Source organism: Trachypithecus francoisi, unplaced genomic scaffold (assembly GCF_009764315.1).
Source record: "Trachypithecus francoisi isolate TF-2019V2 unplaced genomic scaffold, Tfra_2.0 Lachesis_group13, whole genome shotgun sequence".
NCBI lineage: Eukaryota > Metazoa > Chordata > Mammalia > Primates > Cercopithecidae > Trachypithecus > Trachypithecus francoisi.
Genome location: NW_022681458.1, coordinates 98,065,383 through 98,088,836, shown reverse-complemented (window position 1 = coordinate 98,088,836; position 23,454 = coordinate 98,065,383). Strand labels below are relative to the sequence as shown.

The following is a 23,454-nucleotide window of genomic DNA, read 5'->3' as shown; positions in this document are numbered from 1 at the left end:
AAGCTCTTTAGGTGATTCTGACTCACACCAAGGCTGGTGGACCAATGCCTTAGATTAGTAAAAAGCACTATCATAGAGTAAGCACTGCCAAATCCACAAATATTCATTGAATGGCTACCAAACATAAGATACTATGTTCACTGATTAGAAAAGCAAATACATAAAGCAGATCTCATGATGCTTGCTTCTGCTTTTCACTGTGTTTAAAAGAGAAATAGGGAAGGAGAAAGGACTATGTCAAGTTGTACAAACATTAACAAACATTAAGTTTAAATCCAGCACATCTGGGTGAGAAATGGCAAATGATTCAATTCGGGATACAAGAATTTCTCTGTTATGTACCATCTGGGACATATCCCATACCCCCACCTGGACATACTGAAAATTGATTTCTCCTAAAGAGAGAAAATGAGAGGGGAGTAGGGGAGGGAAAGGAGGTAGGGAGGGAGGGAGAGAGAGAGAGAGAGAGAGAGAGAGAGAGAGAGAGAGAGAGAGAGAGAATAGTGCCAAGATTTCTCTCTGAAGTGAAAGAGATATGTTCTGCTTAGCACCCTGAACAAAGATGAGTTTGAAGAGAGATGGTGGAAGAAAGGGAAAGGCCGCAAGAAGGAGATAGAAATATTGGTACTACCTGCAAAGTAGATTTAAAAATCTAATAATAACCCTCAGTCACTGCCCAGGGCAGTGGCATTTCTGTGGGGAAGAGGGGTCAATAACGGGAGAGGAGAAAGCTGTCACTCTCTTGGGCACATTCCCCAAACGTATGTTACCGGACAACTGTTTAGTTGGAGACTTCCAACTATTTTCAAGCCATAAAATAAGTAGGTCGCACCCTCACAATATCTATTTATTTGTTTTTAATAACTCTCATAAATGTACAATAAGTAAAATCCAGACAATACTATTTAGAGAATAAAAACAAATAAATACCATTTTCATTAGTTCGTTTGCACAAATCGCTGGTCTGCTTTGCTCACCCACTTTGAAAATCATTAGTTGAGACAAAGGTGTAAAGGCATTTGAGTTGCAGTGGGAGAGGAAAGACAGATTTGGGTATTATAACCTCAAGCATCATTGACTCAGATAGACAAGTAAAGGTAATGGTTTTTGATGGTGAACGTAGATTTTCATCTGCTGGATCCTCCACCAACTAATAAACACAAGACCCATTCTTCTCCTCTCCCACAAAGTCATCCTAACACTTCTCATTAGGTTCCTTCAGAACCCAGCAAATCTTCTCTGAGTGGTAGAGTGGTCACCATGGCTTACACGGAGAGGAATATCCAAAGAGTAATTTAAACTTAATTTGGCTGCACACAATCTCCTTTTCCCATGACTCATAAACCCACAGTTCTCTAATTAAACAAAACACAACATTAGCAATGTGTTTGTGGGTGCTTTGGGCAGGTGGAAGGCTGAAGGGAAAAGAGTTCGAAGAGCCCAAGGCAGGTTTAAAGATATAGCTTTAAACAGCAATTCAATGAGCACAAATTCAGAGGATGCCAGAAATTGGAGGGAGAAATGACTCATAATCATTTGAAAAAAAATTGGGCCGGCCAGGCTTTTGGATTAAGCTTTGTTTCTGTTAAATGATGTTTTCGTGTGTGTGTGTGTGTGTGTGTGTGTGTGTGTGTGTGTGTGTTTAGCATAGGTCAGAAACATTGAGGAGGTGGTTTTGTTGGATGGAAAACAATGGGAGAAATGTTAACTTATTTTGATCTAGATAAAAAGAGCCAGGAACCCTAGACTGACCTCTTAGTTTCTTTAGGCTAGAAACCTGACCTGTCAGGGAGAGTGTATAGCTCAATAATATTGTATTTAAAATCACGAAACACAAGTTAGCAAATCAAGAGCCCTTCCTAGGTATTTATTTTCAGACTGAAGCGACCTCTTTAAATAATAAATTGCTTCAATTAACTACCTGTTGTATATCTTCGTTTATGGCCAGGATCAAGACATTAAAATTCTTCAACCCATGCTCTCCCACACATACCTTGCACAGACTCACCTTAATTTGGCACACATTGTCATATTGATTGTGACTCTGTGGCCAAGATCAGGATCACTAGGTCCTTGAATTTAACTACCTGTCTCCATTGCATGATTTCAAGTAGTATATGTGGAAAAGAGAATACACTAGATAAATATACCCTTATCAGTGATTTCTTAGGGAAACTAATGTGCTATGTAGCCCGTTAAGGGTAAAGAAAACTGGCCCACGTGTGGGCCCCTAGGATTCCTAGTGACTGTATTAAATTAGAAGGAAGAAGACCTCAAATCCCACCAGGACTATGGGAGGGAAGAGTGAAACAAGGTGTGAGTCAATAGACAAGTCACCCAAAAGAGAACTTTCTAGATAGAAGTAACAGCTTTTAAAAATGTCTTAGCTCTCAGAAAGATGAAACCAAACCCTCCAGTTAACACTAGTGCAGGCAGTGAGGCTGGAATGAGAGTTTGGAGAAGAAAGGGCAAATGCAATGATTGTATTCCATTGTATAGTTTACAAGGGAATATAGTGCATTTTAAAAATTTGTCTGAAAATGACTTTAAAAAATCAGTGGGAATCCTCAAATACTAAATCTCTGTGTATCTGGTGACTAAAAGCTAAGCCTAATGGAAGATAAAATGTTGCCTTGTACAATTATATGGAAATGAGAATCAATTTTATCATTACTATTGGACCAAACATAGATATATATTCTTCCCCAAATTCATGATCAGAGAAGTATTTTGGGAGCCCTCCCAATTCCTAAGTTTTCACATTCCTGAGCCAGGATGTGAAAATTCATTTCATCTTACTTTTCAGCTCTGCTCTCATGGTGATGAATTCCTGGAACACATATTAAAAATCGTTCATATACCTTAAGATTTCCACGATTAATTTGCAATGTCTCACATTGGCATGGGGAAAAGCAGTGGTAGTATGTATTCTTTGTGTGTGTGTGTGTGTGTGTGTGTGTGTGTGTGTGATGGAGTCTCCCTCTTGTCGCCAGGCTGGAGTGCAATGGCGTGATGTCTGCTTACTGCAACCTCTGCCTCCTGGATTCAAGCAATTCTCCTGCCTCAGCCTCCCAAGTAGATGGGACTACAGGTGCGCACCACCATGCACAGCTAATTTTTGTACTTTTAGTAGAGACGGGGTTTCACCATATTGGCCAGGATGGTCTCGATTCCTTGACCTCGTGATCCACCTGCCTCAGCCTCCCAAAGTGCTGGGATTACAGGCATGAGCCACTGTGCCTGGCCAGTAGTATGTATTCTTGTATTTGACATTCAAGAATAATGGGAAAATATATATAGGAAGTGAAAAGGAAAGAATATTTGGATATCTGTGGTGTATACAGAAAGTATAATGAGGCAGGAATTGAAGGGGTGACCTGCCCCTCCACACCTGTGGGCATTTCTCATTAGGTGGAACCAGACACTTGAGAAAAGAAATGAGACACAGAGACAAAGTATAGAGAAAGAAAAAGTGGGCCCAGGGGACCAGCGCTCAGTGTACAGAGGACCCACGACAGCACGGGTCTCTGAGTTCCCTCAGTATTTATTGATCATTATCTTTACCATCTTAGAAAAAGGGAAGTGGCAGGATAATAGGATCATAGGGAGAAGGTCAGCAGTAAGACATATGAATAAAGATCTCTGTGACATGAAAAAGTTTAAGGAAAAGTGCTGTGCCTTGATATTCATATGCAAACATCTCCATAAACCTTTTTAGTGCATAAAGAGCAGCATTGCCGCTGGCATGTCCCACGTTCAGCCCTAAGGCGGTTTTCTCCTTTCTCAGTAAACAGAACATACAATCGGTTTTACACCGAGATGTTCCATTGCCCAGGGACGGGCAGGAGACAGATGCTTTTCTCTATCTCAGCTGCCAAGAACCCTTCTTTCCTCTTATACTAGTCCTCCTCAGCACAGACCCTTCACGGGTGTCAGGCTCGGGGACGATCAGGTCTTTCCCTTCCCACGAGGCCTTATTTCAGACTATCACATGGGGAGAAACCTCGGGCAATACCTAGCTTTCCTAGGCAGAGGTCCCTGTGACCTTTGGCAGTGTACATGCCCCTGGGTACTTGAGTTTAAGAGAATGGTGATGACTTTTCACAAGCATGCTGCCTTCAGGCACTTGTTTAACAAAGCACACCCTGCACAGCCCAAAATCCGTTAAACCTTGAGTCACCACAGCACATGTCTCTTGCAAGGACAAGGTTGGGGGTAGTGTCACAGATTAACAGCATCTCAAATACAGAACAAAATGGAGTCTCTTATGTCTACTTCTTTCTATATAGACACAGTAACAGTCTGATCTCTCTTTCTTTTCCCCGCAAGGAATACCATATGAAGAAATGGAAGATTCTCAAGGAGAGGGCAAGGCTTATATCTCAAGTTAACATGACAAGAACGTATCAGACATTTGATACAAATCAGACATTTGATATGTTCAGAAGTCTGATACATTCTAAAACAATTTTAATAAATTTAGTACAATAAAAAAAAAAACCCTCCAAATCTATACATACTTAGAAGGCACTAAGCACGGGCTCAAACAAGAACAATCTTTTGGTTCTCTGATGTAGGGTAAATTCCAGAAGGAGCCACTGGAGCCTTATGAGTGCATTTTCCCAAAGGGTTATAAAAGGACACAGTGCTGGGGCAGTGCACATTCCTTCTGATGTTCTCCTTTACCTTTTCCCTGCTTCCTTTCTCATTTCTCTTGTTATTCCTAAATGCTTAACATTTAGGAGTTCTTCCTTTTAACAAGTTCTTTAGCCTTTGACTTTAGCCTCTGTTGCCACGGAGTTTTATGCTTTTGTTATAAGGCAGTGAGCTTGCTCCACACACAGTCCAAACTGAGCAAAAACCCCTTCAAAAGCCCCCCAAATGATGGCATTGTCTTTTTTAATATATGCTTAACAAATTAAACAATCTGCTTCATTCCTTATGTTAGAACAGCTGGAATGAAATGAATAGAGGGGGGTGAGCAGTTCTGCAAAATCTTTGATAATACAGAAATACAAGTGTTCCCCATCAGCAGTAGGATGACAATTTCTCTGGTATGAATGATGTAACCAAATGGTTGTATATTGCTGCCCCATTCTTTCTTGTCCCAAGGCACCCTTGGAAATGCAATGCTACATCTCAATGGGATTTTCCAGTACAAAGATTCTTTTCAAATAACATAATTGTGGATACACACCACTCCTACAGTGGTAAGTACACTGAAGATGTGCCAAAACATTAGGGCAAAAATTCAGTTCCCATGGCATACAAGCGGGAATCCAACCATTTGCAGCAATAAATAAATTTTTTGTAGACTACAAGATTATAAAGTATGCATTCTCTATAAGACTCAAATTGCCTGTTTGTTTGTTTTGGAGTAAAACAACCTGATAAATGAAAGAAGAAAGAAAAGTATACATGAATGCAGAATTTGCAAAATATTTTTGTTTCATAGCTGAAACTGATATATTTTATTGCTCTCAAATATGAAGCCAATAGATGATAAGTGATCATATAAAGTGATAACAATTCTTTACTCAATATTGGTTGAACTCTTACTTCCTTGACTTCGTGAGTCTGTGTAAACAAAATGAACAGACAAGCAAATTAAAAACAACAATGAAAAATCTTCCATCTAAGGTTCAACCAAAATAGAGTTCAGGAGTAAAGAATAGCATAACAGAGGGAGGAAAAATGAGCATAAATAAATAATTCGCCATCACATTTCTGGAAGCCATGACATATGCACAGTAGTTGAATAAACTTGCCTTTAAAAATGTGGAGATGTATGTAGAACACATAATAGACATGATTTGGATGGCTTTATTGGATGAATTAGAACCAATGGGTAAACTATAGAAGGGTAGATCAGATACCAGCTCAAAATAAGAAAGAAAATCTTAACTATATTTACTGTATTAGACCATTCTCATACTGCTAATAAAAAGATACCCAAGACTGGGTAATTTATAAAGAAAAGAGGTTTAATTGACTCACAGTTCAGCATGGCTGGGGAGGTCTCAGGAAACTTAGAACTGTGGTGGAAGGGAAAGCACACACGTACTTCTTTACATGGTGGCAGCAAGGAGAAGTGCCAAGCAAAAGGGGCAAATGCCCCTTATAAAACCATCAAATCTCATGAGAACTCACTCATAATCATGAGAACAGCATGAAGGTAACTGCTCCCATGATTAAATTACCTCCCACTCAGTCCCTCTCATGACACATGGGGATTATGGGAACTACAATTCAAGATGAGATTTGTGGGGGGGGCACAGTCAAATTATGTCATTTACCCAACAGTAATAGCAAACACTAGAACCGGAAACTTTTGAGATGAGATTGCAGTGAATAAGACCCAGGGACTCCTTGCCATAATTCCAGAATTTCCCAGGCTATGGTAGTGAAGCAATGACAGGTACAGTGTGTACTTGAGGAAGTTTATTCCTTTAGGAGCGCCTTGAAGAACAAAATATAAGACTCTTGTGCTTGGGAGTAGGAGGTAAGGAAGGGTCTGGACTGTGAGTCACTGCTCAAAACTATAGGCTTCACTAGACACTCGTTTCAATCTGGCATTCATCATCTCTCTCTTTTTTTTTTGCTGAAGTCACTCTGATTTTCCTAGGAAAACCAATTCTTCTGTACTCATAACTCATTTAGTTGAGGTTCACATCACCCAAATCTTGTGACTTGCATCTACAAAAAAAAAAAAAAATACATCCCATGGCCACAGTGATTGGTTGAACAATAAGTGTGTGACCCACAATCAGCCAATTGGAGCCAAAGAAACCCAATGAGAAGGTATCTCCACACTAGTGTTGGTGAGTGGTCTCAACAAAAGCCTAGAGCTTCTGTAGGTCATCTTGTCATCATAAAAGAAGAACCTATGTGAAAATAAAGTTAACCCAGAATAAAGCACAACTGAGAAAGGGGGGCCGAGTAAAAAGGAGTATGCTTTTATGTGTGCTTGCAACCAGTCATACGTAAAACCAACCTAAACTTTTCAGTCTTTGGGCCTCCCTTGCCTCAATCATTGTTTCCTTATGTCTGTTTGAGTTGATTTTCTGTCACATGCAACCAAAATGTTCTGATTAACATATGGATGTCAAGTGAGAACCATGGTGTGAAGTTCCTGGACAGTCAGTAGTTCCCCAGAGCCAGGAGAAAGGCAGTGGAAAGCTTGACTGCCCCATGATTTTTTTACAAGCTAGCACTGAGTACTACACACCATTGACCTTAACCACATTCTCTCTTCATATCATTGATTGAATCTCAATTTTTTTTCTCTCAACCTCTGCTAAATAATCTCATTTCCTCATAGCCTTTTCAAACCAATCATATTTCAGGCATTCTAGACTTCAGACCACCATAATTTTTACATGCCCAAATACACAGTTATAATTTGGTGCAATGGGGAAAAAATGACAATTAAATTGATTTAAACACTCAACTGTTATTGTTGTACTGGGTTCTACCCTTCTTCATTCCTTTATTCTTGTATTGTGTTGTATATTGTTATTTATTGAGTTATGTATTGTCTTTGTGTTTCACTTGAATGCTCTAGAGAGGGAATAAATTTATAAATGCTTAGAATGATGTAGTTTTTATACAATTATTTTATTTCTATTGTGAAATTGTATTTGTAATTTTAAATGTTTTCTTAAAATACTTTAGTCAGTTTCCTGGCACACATTGTTTTTATTTGCAAAGAAATTTAATACAATTTGATGAGATGCAATGTTTAGTACATAATGAATCCTTAAGCAATTGTTTTTCTATTTTGTTTATAATAGATTATGCCTCACAATGACAGAAGATAGCATGTTAATAAACTTAGGAGAAGTAAGAAAAGTTGAATAGGATGCCAGCATCTTAAGATAGGAATTTTTTTAATCTCGTATTATAATTGTTGAAAAAATTATATATATATATAACATATTATGTACCCTGGAGCTTAAAGAACAAATTTCTAGCAAGGTGAGGTGACTGGCCCAGGGTCGCAATTCCTCTAGTCTCATCTGACTACTGTTTGAGCATAAGGCAGCGATGTCCTCAGCTTACCTGAAGCATGGTCACTTCTACAAACAAATTTAACCAGCAAATGGCTCCAAAGGGAAAAGAGCTGTTACTTTTTTTTTTTTTTTTTCATTTACTCAATTCCATTTAGATGCCTTTGAATAAAGAAGGAGAGAATATCATTTTAGTTATTCTAACCTGCTTTCTGAGATAATCATAGGTTTGTTCATATGGGATTATCTCATTTAGGTCTTTTATTATTCCTTTAAGGACAGCGACCCCATATAATTCAATGGTTTAGATTCTTGTTTCCAAAAGCTTTGAACATGAGTCTCTTCTTGCCTTATGTAATCTTCTGTCAAATACAAACTCAGCTACTAGGACCTCTAACTTCGTATAAGAATGCACTAAACCAAGAAGTTAATAGTTGAGGGTTATGACTGCAAGAATATAAAAGTGTTTCTTTTATTTCAGGAATTATACAGATTATGTACATGAAAGCTGTAAATAAATAAGCAGAAATCTTTCCCTTGTGGTCTTACCCAGGGTATTTCACCCATTCTCTAACAATGCTTTCCAAAACCAAAGAGCCAAAATAAAAGTCAAATTGTGATTTCAATAGTAGAATTACTTACATTTGTGTAGTTGGAAGAACTCTAATTTAGAATTCACAGGCCATGGATTTAGTCCCTGCTCTGCCACTATACACTATTCTCTGACAATAGGCAGCCTAGACCAAGGATTCTCAGACTTGAGTGAGTGTTGGAATCATGGGTAGAGCTTCTTAAAAACGCAGATTCTTAAGTGGACCCTACCAGCAGAGATTCTGATTCTGTGGGTCCAGGGTGAGGCTCATGCATTTGCATTCTAAGTGAGGCTGATGCAATAATGATCTTTGAAAAATCAGTAGTTTAGACTTTAATTATTCTGTTTACAATATAGCTATCCAATTAGGCCCATCAATGATAAACCTAAAAAGGAAAGCATGACAAAAATTTTTACCACCTAAGGGAAAGGGAATCTGTTTAAAAATTCCACACTTTAAAATATTAATAAAAGAGTAACCGATTCACACACACATTGTGGAAAATGTAGAATGTATACTGGCACCATAGTCCAGGTGTGGGAATAGAAGCAGCAGATATCTGTGAGTCTAAAGTTATTCACCTGGATAACTGGAGTGTTAAGACGAATCTTCTCTCTCAACTTCAGAGTCCAATTTTCTTTTTTTATTCTTCACGGTTTATTAAAAAGTGAACAATAACCCCCATATAGCCTGCAAAGATTCATGGTATTGAGATTCTGTCTTCCCTAGATCACATATGTGTCTTGAATCTGGTTTTGTAGCACAGGCAAGTAATAGTTTAAAAATAAAGACAAAATTAAAAAATAGTGTTCTTTGGAACAAATCACTTTTCATCTTTGAAGGTATCAAGAGTGCTAACAAGACTCTGGACTTGTAACGTCTGGACTCTTATGCAAGAATCCTCAACCTTTATACACTCTTGTAGTGTAATCTTTTTCTCACTAATTGAGATGAGACACTAGTTAGGAACAGATTTAGTTAACACTGCAGTTTGTATCTTCTGATTGAACGTAATTACTGTCCCACACCACCAAATGTTTGCTCATACCTCACCTTTAGTATTTCAGCTGCTGAAAAGTAAATCCCCAAACATTCCCTGATTAAGTTCTTGTTTCATGCTTGTAAGCTAATATTGAGTTGCTAAGCCAGAAGGTGGAGGCATTGTTAGTGACAACTAAAATTAAAAACAAAGTGAGAATTAATTTGTTTCTATAGCTGTCAATGGGGGCTCCGAGGGAATGCCATTGTGTAACTCCAGTTGCTGTACTATGCTTAGAAGGATTGTATTCAGTCACTCACCTTCAATAAATACCAGACATTTGGCATATAACAGGATTTCAGGCCATCCAACAGGTAGGGTTTCATGATCACTTTGTTGTATTTTTTGTTTTAAATATATTTTTATACATTTTCACATAGCAGTTTTGCTTCTCTTAAATGTGAAAACACCTCACAAACTTGACTTGTATTTTCTCAGCTATATATTTTAGTCAGTTGTCTTTCATCTTGAATTTGACAAATGAATTTTGAAATATGTCTCTAAACATTATACAAGGCCAAATAAATGGCAATGCATATTTTGCACAGTAGTTCCCCAACTTGTATTTTATGGACCAGCAAAATTACACAGAACAATGGAGACTGGCATGGAGTTAACAATTTTCTATTTAATAAAAAGAGCATTGAAAATATAATACCTCTTATTATACTTTTCTCATTTATCAATAGTTTGGGTTTTTGAAAAGTAGAAAAATAGACAAATTATAATGTCAGAATTTTTAAAAATTGGCTTTATAAAAAATACAATACATTGTCTTGCCTTTTTTTTGTTTTTTGCTTTTTTTTTCCAAGATACACCCCTGAAAATGTTGTTGACAGCCTAGAAATACTAAGAACCACTGTGGAAAGAGAGAGTTAATTATCTGCTCAATTGAGGAGAGGGGTACATGATGGGCATACTGAAGGAGTGATTTTCTGACTAAGCACACAGTCCTTTAGAGAACGTGGGAAAAAGTAATACACACATGAACTAAGACTACTAGAAATCTCAGTGCTACTCTTGACCCTAGCTAACTAATGTGTGTGGGTTTGGCTAATAGCTCTATCCTTTCCTCATCAATACTTGAAAGGGTTGTAAGTATTTCATTAACATGAGCATTTTGAGAACTTCCTGCCCCTTTTATTATCATAACATCAGTAGGAAACTAAGACTTGTTTTAAAGAAATTTACTTTGCTGCACATGTTTACTAGTGTTCTGTCAGGCAAGATGTATTGGAAGAGAAGATGGCATGTTTCTTATAGTGTATAGATGTTGGCATAAAAAGTTACATAATCTGGTCAAAACCTAAATGGACAGTGCAACATAAATTGTTAGTTAGCCTCAGTCTGGGCAGGGTCAGAGTAGCTGGACTTCCTGGCCAATTGCCCCCAAGCCAATATCATAGAACTTAAGCTGCTATGTCCAACTGGGTCTGACAGTGGAGCCTTGCAGATGGCCTGCCGGATGAGTAATGGCTAGTATTTGCTGCTTTACTAATGATGCTCCAGGCTCTGCCATGAAGGGGCTGGACAACTACTTTAGTGGCCAGGTGCAGAGTTGAATTGGGTGGGTTGAGTGGCAACAAGGTGGACACCCTTAGTAGACAGAGCCATGCAGGCGGACCTACATCATTACTTTATGTATACCAAGATCAACTATCTTATGCAGACTGTGATGGTTAATACTGAGTGTCAACTTGATTGGATTGAAGGATGCAAAGTATTGTTCCTGGGTGTGTCTGGGAGGGTGTTGCCAAGGGAGATTAATGTTTGAGTCAGTGGATTGGGAGAGGCAGGCCCACCCTCAATCTGGTTGGGCACTGTTTAATCAGCTACCACCACAGCTTGATAAAGAGCATATACAGAAAGCCAAAAGATAATTTTATACTTGGGGAACAATTGAATGCCTTCCCCCGATATTGAAAACAAGGCAAAGGCTATCTGCTCTCACCACTCTTATTCAACATGGTGCTAGAATTCCTATCCTGTGTATTAAGAAAAGGGGAAATAAACACCATAAAGATTAGAAAGAAAGAAATAAAAGTGTTCCTATTTGAAGATTACATGATTATCTACATAGAAAATCCTAAGGATTCAACCAAAAACTACTAGAACTAAGTGAGTTTAACAAGCTTTTAGGATACAAAATTGAATGCTCAAAATAAATTTATTTCTACAGGCTAGCAATGAATACATGGTGAGCAAAATTTAAAATCAATACAATATCGTTTAAAATTTCTCAAAAAAAAGGTAAATATTTAAGCACAAACCTAAAACAATGTATACAGGACTTATATGCTGAAAACATGTTGCTGAAAAAAATCAAAGAAGATCTAAATAAACAGACATACTATGTTCATATATTGGAAGACTCAACATAGTAAAGATATCTATTTTCACCAGATTCATGTACAAGTTTAATGCAATTCCTACTAAAATGCCAACAAAATTCTTTGGTAGATATAGAGAAAATTGTTGTAAAATTTATATGGAACAGCAGAGAAACTAAACTAGCCAGCACAATTTTGAGAAAGAGAAATGGAAGAGGAGAAATAGGTCTATCTAAGTTTAAAACTTATTATTATAGCTACAGTACTCAAGATTGTGTGACAGTGGTGGTAAGACAGGTACATAGATCAATAGAACACTATGGAGAGTCCATTATTAGGTCCACATAAATATACTCAACTGATTTTTGACAAAGATGCAAAAGCAATCCAATAAAAATAGGCTTTTCCCCCAAAAGATGCTGTAATGATTGGATATCCATAGGCAAAAAAATAAATAAATAAAACTTGACCTAAATCTCACATCTTAAATTAAAAAAAAAAATGCATCATGGACTTATATGCAAAACACAGAATTATGAAACATTTAGAAAAAATAATAGTAGAAAATCTTTGAGTTCTAAAAGCATAATTCATAGAAGAAAAAATTGATTAATTGGACTTCATCACAATTAAAAACTTTTGCTTTGTAAAAGATGCTGTTAAGAATATGAAAAAAAGGAGCTACAGACTTGGAGAAAATGTTTGCAAAACATGTATCTTCCAAGAGAGTAGTATTTAGAACGTATAAAGAACTTTCAGAATTCAACAATAAAAAACAAAGCAATGCAATTATAAATAGGTAAAAGACACAAACAGACATTTTATTGAAGGGATATATTGGCAACCACACAACTTCAGTGATATTCAACCTAATTATCCATTAGAAAAACATAAACTAAAATGAGGAAATATCACTACATACCAATTGAAATGGCTAAAATAAAAGAAAAAAATAGTGCTAATACTAAATGCTTGCAACAAGTGGTAGAAAGTGGATCCCTCCTACATTGCTGGTGAAAATTTAAAATAGTATAGGCACTTTGGAAAATAGTTTGGCAGTTTCTTAAAGAAATTAAACATGCAGACATCATATAACCCAGTAATTGCACTTCTGGGCATTTATATCAGAGAAATAAAAACTTGACACTCACACAAAAACCTGTATGTAAGTGTTTATAGAATTTTTATTCACAATAGCCAGATACTGGGACTAATCTAGATGTCCTTTGGTGTATGAATGGCTAAAAAATCTGTAGTATGTGGAATACTATTCAGCAATAAAAAGAAATAAACTATCGATAAACAGACCACTGGATGAATTTCCAGGGAATTACACTGAGTGAAAAGAAAAGGCAATCTCCAAAAGTTACACCCTGTATGATTTTATGTATACATCATTTGCAAAATGACAAAATTATACAAATGTAGAACAGATTAGTGATTGTCACAGTTTAAGAATGGGTGGGGAGCCTATGAAAGGAAACGTGTGATTCTTACAGTTATGGAAATGTTACCTTGGCTATATCAATGTCAATATTCTGGTCATGATCGTGGTATTGCAATTTTGCAAAATGATATTATAAAGGATAACTGGGCAAAGGGAGCATGGTGTCATTATGTATTTTTCTTGTAATTTCATATTATCTACAATTTTCTTAAAATTAAAAAAACTTTTATTTTTAAAAGTTATAGAAGCAAACTCAACTTCTTTATAAATCCTGTATAAGATTTTATTTGAAAGTTTAAAATAACTATTATTTACTAAATGTCCTAATATTTTTGATTTGCTCTTATCATAGGCAAATAACATAAAGAAAAATGATTCAATATTTTCACCAATATAGATTCCCTCTAGATCCATTTCAGTTTATCCCAGTGTATGTTTCAGAGTAACTCACCTTGTCATCATAAGAGGGAAACATTCCATAAGAAAAAATAGAATATTTAAAGTCACTGTTTTGCAACCTTCAATAAGATAATTACTTATGTAGTATCTATATCAAAATTTACATGAACATATTGATAGGGAATTTTGTAATGGTTGTGTCAGGCTGACAATACCTGGACCCATTAATAATTTCACTAAACATCAATTTCAGAAAGCCAGTTGAAATGGATAATCAGATATTAAGTAGATCCTGATGTAGTACAACAGGGAACAAGTAGCAGCAGCCATGAAGTGTCTTTCCTCCTCAAACACCTCCCAAAGTATTACTCTGAATGAACTCAAAACTCTAACTCTGTCTACGAAGTTACACGAAACCTAGCGGATGGAGACAGGTTAATGACAATATAGTGAAGAGTAAGAGAAATTCAACTTGACAAGGGATCTAACTTACTCAACAAAAAGCATCAATTGTTAAAGATTAAATGAAATTTAAGAAACATATAAACCAAATCGAAGAGTGGATTTTGTTTGTATTCTGATCTGAGCACACTATCTAAGAAAAAATTAATGGAAATTTAAGTGTGGGCTGGACAATGATGATATTAAGTATTTGTTTAATGATTTAGATGTTTGATGGCATTGTGGTTATACTTACAATGACCCTTACTTTTGAGAAATACATATTGAATCACTTATGGGTAAAATGATATGATGTCTGGAATTTGATTTAGAATGCTCCAGCTAAATAACATTATTGATGACAAAAGTGGGAGAATAGAGATTTATGGAATAATATTGACTCATATTTGGGAATTGTTAAATTTGGACAATGGCTATATATAAATTAGTATATCATCCTATTTACTTTAGCATTTGTTTGAAAATTTTTCACTAAAATAAGCAATCAAACAATTTTGGCTAAGCAAAAACAAAGATTTCAGAGATGATTGTCAGCTTTTCACACAGTATTTTGAAAGACCTTAAGCAATGTATTCTTGGATCATTATATCATTCAGACTCTGGATCAGATTGTATCAGTTACTGGAATTGAATGCCCCTCTATGTGTTCTAATAGTGTTTTATAATGGCATTAGTCATTCAGTGGCCAAGATTTTAACATACTTTTAGTTTTCTCACTCTATCAGCCCTTGAGCACTCTAATGTATACCTATCCTCTGCAGGATCCTGCCTTAAGTTTATTATTATTATTATTATTATTTGGTTTAGGGGTAACACAGTTTAAGGTATTGCTACAAATGTCCTTATCGGCAAAACATGATAATTAAATGCAAGGGAGGAGAAACATTCTTTGCTTTGGCTTTCTCCTTCCTGCTCCCCGCCCCGTTTTTCTCATTCATTCATTATCTTTTCTTTATTTCTGTCTTTATCTTTATTCCTTTCTCTTTTGTTTTTACCTTTTTCTTAGGGATTCCCTTGCTATTAGTTGTATGATATGCTTTTGGAAGATGGTGGTTACTCATGAGAAATATCTTTTGCACTTGAGAAAAACAAAACAAACTTCTTTTAAGTACAGCACTTATCCCGCTGAGTTGTCATATGAGAACAGAGAAGTATTCTTGTTCAAACTCATAAAGTTGGAAAAAAACATGCAAATTAAGTGTGAAGCATAAATTGTTCTGAAAACAAACAAAAATAACAACATTAAAAAGAACAGAGTCATCAAGGGAAATTCAAATCCAGGACACAGCTGTGCATAACCTTACAAAGTAGAGAGCAGCAAAGCTCACATAAAGAAAGGAAAGATTACATTAAAAGAGAATGCTCAATGAAAGAAGACACGAACTAAGTCTACCTTTATTTAGAGGAGATCATTGTAAGATATTTTAATTACTGTTTAGAAACACCTTTAAGGAACAGTTTCCTTTTATATTAATAACAAAATTACTTTTGTTTCAATTTTGTTCAGTTTTCTTCATAGCAATGGGACTTATAAAATGAATAGGTTGTCATCAAATATGGTCAAAGAAGAGATCACACATTCATTGGTTTACTAATTAAATAATCTTTTGTTGCTCCCCTCCTATGTGACGGGCATTAATGTTTCTCAATCAAGAGGTACAGTCCTCAGGTTTCATGTACTTCGCATCCTGCGGAGGATACTCGATGTCAAATCTAAACACAATGATTACAGTAACATGTGTTGATGCAGGTATATCCAGAGTTCAAAGTGGCACACAAAAAGATCTTTCAGTCATACTAGAGGCATAAAAGTTATGTTGTGTGTGCGTGTATGTTGTTGGCTCACTGTAAACTCTGTTCACAGGTTTAAACGATCCTTTCACCTCAGCCTCCCCAGTAGCCAAGACTACGGGCACACGCCACAACATCCGGTTAATTTTTGCATTTTGGGGAAAGATGGAGTTTTGGCATGTTACCCAGGCCGGCTTGAACTCCTGAGCTCCAGAAATCCCCCACATTGGCCTCCTAAAGTGCTGGGATTACAGGTGTGAGCCACCATGCCTGACCAAAGATTAAGTTTTGAAGAAATATAAGAGTCATTCTAATGGGGAAAAAAATGATGGTGGTGACTCTGATAGGGTGAGCAAAGGGAGGTTTCTGGCATTTCAAGCAAAGAGGCCTGTATAAGACACAGTGTACAATAGTTTGAAGCAGTCTAAAGCTACAGGTGGTTAACTGAGGTTGGACCAGAGGGTATATCTTCACACCAGAGGGAGATGCTAGAGACTTCTTCTGTGATGAACTCAAGATTTATAATCCACCCTTGAACAACATGGGCTTGAACTGCCTGGGTCTACTTATATATATATATTTTCAATAAAAGTTACTCCAAGTGTGCCTGCCTTTCCCGCTTCCCCTCCAACCTCCTCCACCTCTGCCACCTCTGAGATAGCAAGACCAACCCTTCCTCTGCCTCCTCCTCCTCAACCTCCTCAACGTAAAGGATGAAGACCTTTATGATCCACTTCCACTTAATGAAGAGTAAAAATATCTTCTCTTCCTTATGATTTTTTACCAACATTTTCTTTTCTCTAGTTTACATTGGTGTAAGAATATAGTATGTAATAACATATAACCTAAACATATGTGTTATCCATTTACATTGTCAGTAAGACTTCTGGTCAACAATAGGCTCTCAGTGGCTAAGATATACATGGATTTTGGGCTGGTTGGTGTCCCTAACCACTGCATTGTTCAAGGTTCAACTGCATAATATAAAGAATGAGATTGAATTGAAGGATGTTATAATGGGAGGGATGGCATGATCTGGTCTGCATTTCAGAATGATATCCCTGGTATCATGCAGAATGGTGAGTGGGCCTTAAAGTGCCAAACAGGTGGTAAGGAAATCAGTGAGGATGTTATTTCAGTAAGATTCTGTTGTATTCAATACCTATGGCTAACAAAAAGTTAAATTTTAACCAAATTGTGCCAGTCATTCTCATATCCATTTTGTGCCTTTCTCTTGCCCTGCCTTATAGTTGAAATGGCTAATCTCTGCAAATTACATTTTCCAAGTCCCTGTGTCCACTGGGCTTCCAGCAAGGTTTGACCTATGGAGTTATTGATGGAAGACTGCAGGGCAGGAAGAGAGGAGAAGCTAGGGTATTTCTCCAAATGCCCTAGATTTAATTTTACCGTAGTTTAGAAGCCAACATGCTCCTTTACGTGCTTTTTTTTTCAGGTAGGATTCCAATAATAGTTAAGTAGTGGATAAGAAATCTTCAAAAATAGCCATATGAACAGGATAGAATTTGGTAAGTTTTCAAATAAAGTACAAAATGTTCTCAGAGCTCAGGTAGGGAGATAGAGCTACCAGCCAATCAGAAAAAAAAAAAGAGATAGTTTTTATACACTGCTTGGTTGGAATTCTCTAAAATCATGATCTAGTCTATTTTGAGGGCTACACCAGAACGCACCTCTGAGTTATGTCTTCATCACATCACTGACTATCTTGAGATTCCTAGTCTCCTGGTATTTCCCTCTCTGTGTCTACTATGACACCAATTTTTGTGCTTCTGGTTTGGGCCCTAGAAAAGGAGCTTGTAGTGTGTAGCTGTTTTGACAAAGGCATACAGATATCAGATGGCAAGAGAGGCAGCCAGGGGACTTGATGTTTATGTGGATTGAGGGCAGCATAATATCTTTGGGATTGGGGGCTACTTATTAATTTCTAGATCTAGAAAACAAAGCACTTAGACAGCATATTGCCAACATATATGAATTAGAAAACCACAGACTTCCCAAATAGATGGGGAAGAGAAGGAGCTTTTAGGAGATGGAAATGAGGAAGGCATGTGCAATAATTCCATGTCAAATTCTAATATTTTTTAAAAATTAGTCTTCTGTTAAGTATCTATGTCATTGTTTTTTGTTCTTTGTTGTTTTGATTTTGGATTATGCTCAATTTTGTGTGTCAGAAAAATACTATAGCAATCAGATATAACAGAGGTAAAGGACCTGGACAGAGTACCCATTTCTGCTACCTGGACAAAAAGAAAATCAACCATTTGGCTGAAACAATAACACCAGCAACAATGAAAACAGCACCTGGAACAACACAACCCTCCTTCTTTTTAAAATTAGGAGACTGTTAGTGCCTGGCACCTGCAATGAATATTAGTGGTCAATAAATAATAGCTTAATGAATGAATGGTTAAAAAATGACAAGATACTTTTTTTACAGCCTTTGGATGAAAACATAATTATTAAGACTTACTGCTGGAACAAATAAAGCATTCTTTTATTTATCCTCAAAATCCAAGTAGTTTCCAACATGTATACCGAAACCAAAATTATGAATATTATTTTTAATAGATTATTTTTCTTTCTTGCATTTAAACAATGAGTCAAATTTTATAGCACCCCAAAGCTATCCAAAAAAAATTTGCCCTTGAAATGCCGAACACCTTCAGTGTGAACTACCAGTCAAATTGCAATAATATTTTGAAATCTTTATTTCCTTCCCAAGATAGACATTAAACCTTTTTCTATTTTGATGATGAAATATTGGATTTATAGTATGGAAGGCTAAACTTGAATTTTCTTAATAGTAAAAAAAATACAAAGTATCATTGGCAAAACCACTATACCCTCACAAAAAATGAAGCACTATAGATAGAATATTCCAATGGGCAGATGTTAGCTTAAAGTGTGCATTGTTTGGAAAAGGAGTTAATTAACAACTTATTAATTGGATAGAAAATCTGAAACTGTTGTACTTCTAGCAAATACATAATTTTCTTCAAGTATTATTAAAGCGTTTTTGTTGTACCTATTAAAGATTCTTGTCTCTAAGTTAATTTCATTATGCTAATAAGCTATCATCGTTACAGAACCTAAGCTTTGATCCATGTTAATTGTCGTGATCTTCAAAGACAAAGTCACCACTTACTTTAAATGAATTTTACATCTTTTTAAAGAATCACACGGAAATTAGGGGAAGTAATTAATTTTTTATTATGTGTCTCAATATTTTTAAGGGAGGAAGTCAATGGTATTGGCTAGAATTCATTTTAACATTTAACTAGGGAAAACAGCATGAGGCAAAAAAACTGTTCAGATGCAAAAGATTAAAGAAAATTTGAAACTGGGACCTAATTTGTCTTGATAAACTTTGGTGTTTAATATGCTTCTTTTGTTCTCAGTGTGAAACGGCAGGGTTTTGATTTGTAAAAACTTTTTGAAGAATTAATTCTTTCTAATTTTTATTCATTTCTTTGCCTTTCTTTTACAGTAAGACAGACAAGTTGACCTTCAAACCATAACTCTTTTCAATATCTATGAACTTACAAGGTTATATCTATTAGTGGTTTGATATTAGCTATTGTATGCTAGCAGAGTATGTGTCTTCTGAAACAGATAAGACTTATTTGTTCCTATATAACAACTGGTTGTTTGAACCTTAAGAGGTATAAGCAAATACTGTTATTAAACTATTTGCACGTCTCATTGTAAAACAGACAAGATTAAGTATAAAAATATTAACTCTTTTATGAAGTTAATATTTTATGAAAGTTTTTTTTTTTGTATAAAGATAAAATACACTTTAAGGATATACCTGAAGTGGAAAATCACTGGTTGTATATTTGTTATAACCAGGGTGACATGCAGGTTAAAGACATTCTTTAAAACCCCCATCAAAGTAGATCAAAAGTGAGATCATAAATGAGAAAGGCAGAAGCATCATATGGTATATTTTTTCTTAAATATTCAGAGACAGGGGACTAACAGCCAAAATTATAATTTTGTAATTATTTATACTGTATCAAGCTTTCAGATATCCTTTTTGGAATGATATGGCATATGAAAGAGATATTACAGTTAAATATACATTAAAAAACAGAAAATCACTAACTGTAGTAAATAAATGCTTCACAGGAAATGGAGATGTATCAAATAGATGTTTAGAGAAAATCTGGTGGCTGTGATATAATTGTTAGCAACTAAGAACATCTTGATACAACAAACAACCTAATGGTGAAATTCCACTTTACCATGAAGAATTTCTAAGACCCACTGGAGAAGTGTTGAACTCATTACAATGATTTCTTTATATGTAAACTGTTAGTTCTCAATTCTTTGTCTGTAAGGAAATAACCTGGTGATAGTAAAACTGAATTTTAGCATGGTGCCCAAGGGTTTATGTTTTTAACAAATATTGCCAGTTGCTTCTAATGCAGATGGTTAATGGACTACAAGCCTTAAACGTTGATAACATCAGTAACAAACTCAAATTTTGTCTGTCTTTCAACCTCACGCATTTCTCTTCTTATAATTCTTTACCAGCCAAACAAGCTGATAGTGAAATCCACTGATGTATCAAGAAAATAGCCATAGAAATGAATATATTGGATTAATAATTTTAGTATTAGCATTGTTCGTATTACATTAGAATGACTAAAAGCAATCAAATGAACTAATTTCATTAATTAAGGTATGATGAAACATAATACATTTTCAAATTAATAGTGTTCTTTTCAAAACTGTGAACCTATATACCTTCTATGGTTTAGTTCTCACTTTGGATTGTTTCCTTTGCATGAGATAGGCACTTAACACATGTTTGTTACATGAAAATGTTACATTTTAATATTTTATATTGTAACTCAGTGTATGGCCCAATTTAAGGTTATTTGTTTTGTTCACCAGGTGTGGTTATTTTTTTTAAATCATAACTATAGACACAAGACAAGCATTTTCCACCATTGAGATTATTTGAAAAGCTGTACTGGGTTTCTGAAGATATTTACATGAATTTTTTTCTTTTAAAACTTTAAGTTCTGTAATAGCATATGAACATTTATTGTATGTACCATCTTACAAATGTTTGTAGACAAAACCACACATTTTTCATGCATATGAATGTATAATTTCTCCCAGAACTGCCTGGTGGCAGGGGAGGCTGGAGGCTGTCTACATCATATTTTGAGATTGAATATAATTCAATTATATTCACCTAAATTATATTTCCCATTATATTTTGAGATTGTTTCCATTGTATTTTGTATTGTATTTTGAGATTGTTTCAATATTGTTTTAATCTCAAAATACAATGGAAACAATCTCAAAATATAATGGGAAATATAATTTTGGGTGAAAAGACTCATAAAAGAAAATTATTTACATTAAAAAATATGTAACTCCTAAATCCTCACTAAGAAACTTTTATTGATAACATCTCTCTCAAATGTATTAAATCATACTTCAAAAGCATTATAGAGATAATAGTAATAGATTTATGAAATTATTCTCTTATTGAAAATGTTGACTTTGGGCTACAAGAAAAAACCTGAGGACATGATAAAAGTGACAAAGAACTCAAAGTTTACGCTTGAGAGAATTAGGTTGGACTTAGGTTGAGGAGGGAAGAAGAGTACCATTCACATCCAGCTCTACCTGTTTCTTCCCCGGCTGTCAGAGGGCCCTGCTGTAGGTAGGAGGGAGAAGAAAAACATGTGGACAGTGGATGAACAACAGCCTTTTGTTTTTCCACTTTTGTGATTGTAAGGAAAGAATGAGGTGCGGACTGCTTTCCTTGACAGATCTTAACACAGAAATTCATAGATTCACATACCTTCTTTTGTCCCAAGCAAAGCCATCTGGTCACTAATCTAAGAGGTCACTGCTAGATATGACTGTTTAGAGCAACATGTGCCTTGTACAAGTGGCAAATCGTATGGAGGCTCAAGCCCTCTGTGTATAGTTTTAATCAATTTAAAGTTTTAGACCAGCTCACACATGATGAGTATTATGAATAAACAACTTTAAGGTTAGAAGATAAGAGGTTTACGAAGCTAAAATTGTTAGATAGTTTAATCAAACGTGGAATTTATTGCATATAAAACTTTGTTTTAAAACTTTTTATTAAACTGTTAGAACAATACTGCAATGGCTTCAGATAAGTTTACAACCAAAGGTGTAGCAAATCCTATGTGTAGGAACCATAGCCCAGACTTTGTCAAATGCTATAAGCATTGAAGAGCAATAATTTTGAATAACATTTGATCTATATTAAAATAAGCATGACTTTCCATTCAAAGAAATATAATATTTATTCAAGGAATAGTTATTTTTCCAAGATTTTACTTGAATTAGGCAATTATTAATATTTTTTATTTATTGTACTTTATACACAGGCTGCATACTGGCACCCTAGCCATAATTTGTGGCCTGCACAATATTTTACACATTTCAAAGTTAGTTTTTAACACCTAAAATACAAGTATCTGAATTTCTAGCTTTAATTTTAAAACATTCACTCTCTGAAAATATTGGGTGTTTTGATCTCCATAGCAAAGATGAGATCCAGACAGGTAGAAATTTCCTGTTTTACAGATGAGCACTGTGTTCACCTCAGCACTCGTCTAGCTGCCTTCGCGCATGTAAATAACTTGTCCAAACCCGAAAGACACTTGGGTTTGCCCCAATTGATGAAAACATCATGGTCTACTAGAAATGAATGTCAACCCTATATCCATGATTGCGGAGCCATCTATGTGAAAATCACTGGGATACATTGAGATTCAGAATGATAATACTAAGGAAAACATTGTAAGGAATGAAAAGCAAAAACACTAGGGCAAGATGAACTGTTATATTAAGAGACACAAGACAGATGGGTTCATACTCCAAACTACCATTCTCAACACTTTAGGGAGACTTAGGTGAATCATTGAGTATTTGGCAAGTCTCAGATTGAGAAGTAAAATATTAGAATTTGGTGGAAATAGCCTTAGTTTCCATGTACAGTAAGTAATATTCTAACTTAATGCTAAAATACCTCTGACTGAAGATGGTTATAAGATGCTCAGGGTTAACTGTGTTAGATGCTTTTCTCTTCTAAAGACCTTTGCTTTTAACTAAATGCTTGCTTATCTTTCTAATTTAACATAGTCCCACATTCTTCTTTGTAGTAATTTTGGGCTATCAGATAACATATAATGGAAAACATGTTTATGTCTTCCACCAGTTCTTGTTGCATATTTCAAATGCTTAGAACAACAATTTTCAGAAGCTTTCATTAAGGTTAATTTAAAAGCTACATTAAATACAAACAGATTTTCTCACAAACAAAATGCAATGTGTACTTAACAGACTTCTGTATGTTATATTT

The 23,454-nt window shown here is 35.5% G+C and overlaps 2 long non-coding RNA genes across 2 annotated transcripts in view; both read left to right on the top strand.

Annotated features, from left to right (window-relative positions):
- Nucleotides 1–23,454, top strand: part of LOC117095040 — a 108,730-nt gene that overhangs the window by 37,249 nt on the left and 48,027 nt on the right. The gene's annotated exons all lie outside the window — the stretch shown is intronic.
- Nucleotides 1,662–16,721, top strand: LOC117095039. The gene is made up of 3 exons (XR_004441783.1): nucleotides 1,662–1,672; nucleotides 10,513–10,515; nucleotides 16,242–16,721. It is a non-coding gene; the product is annotated as an uncharacterized LOC117095039 (long non-coding RNA).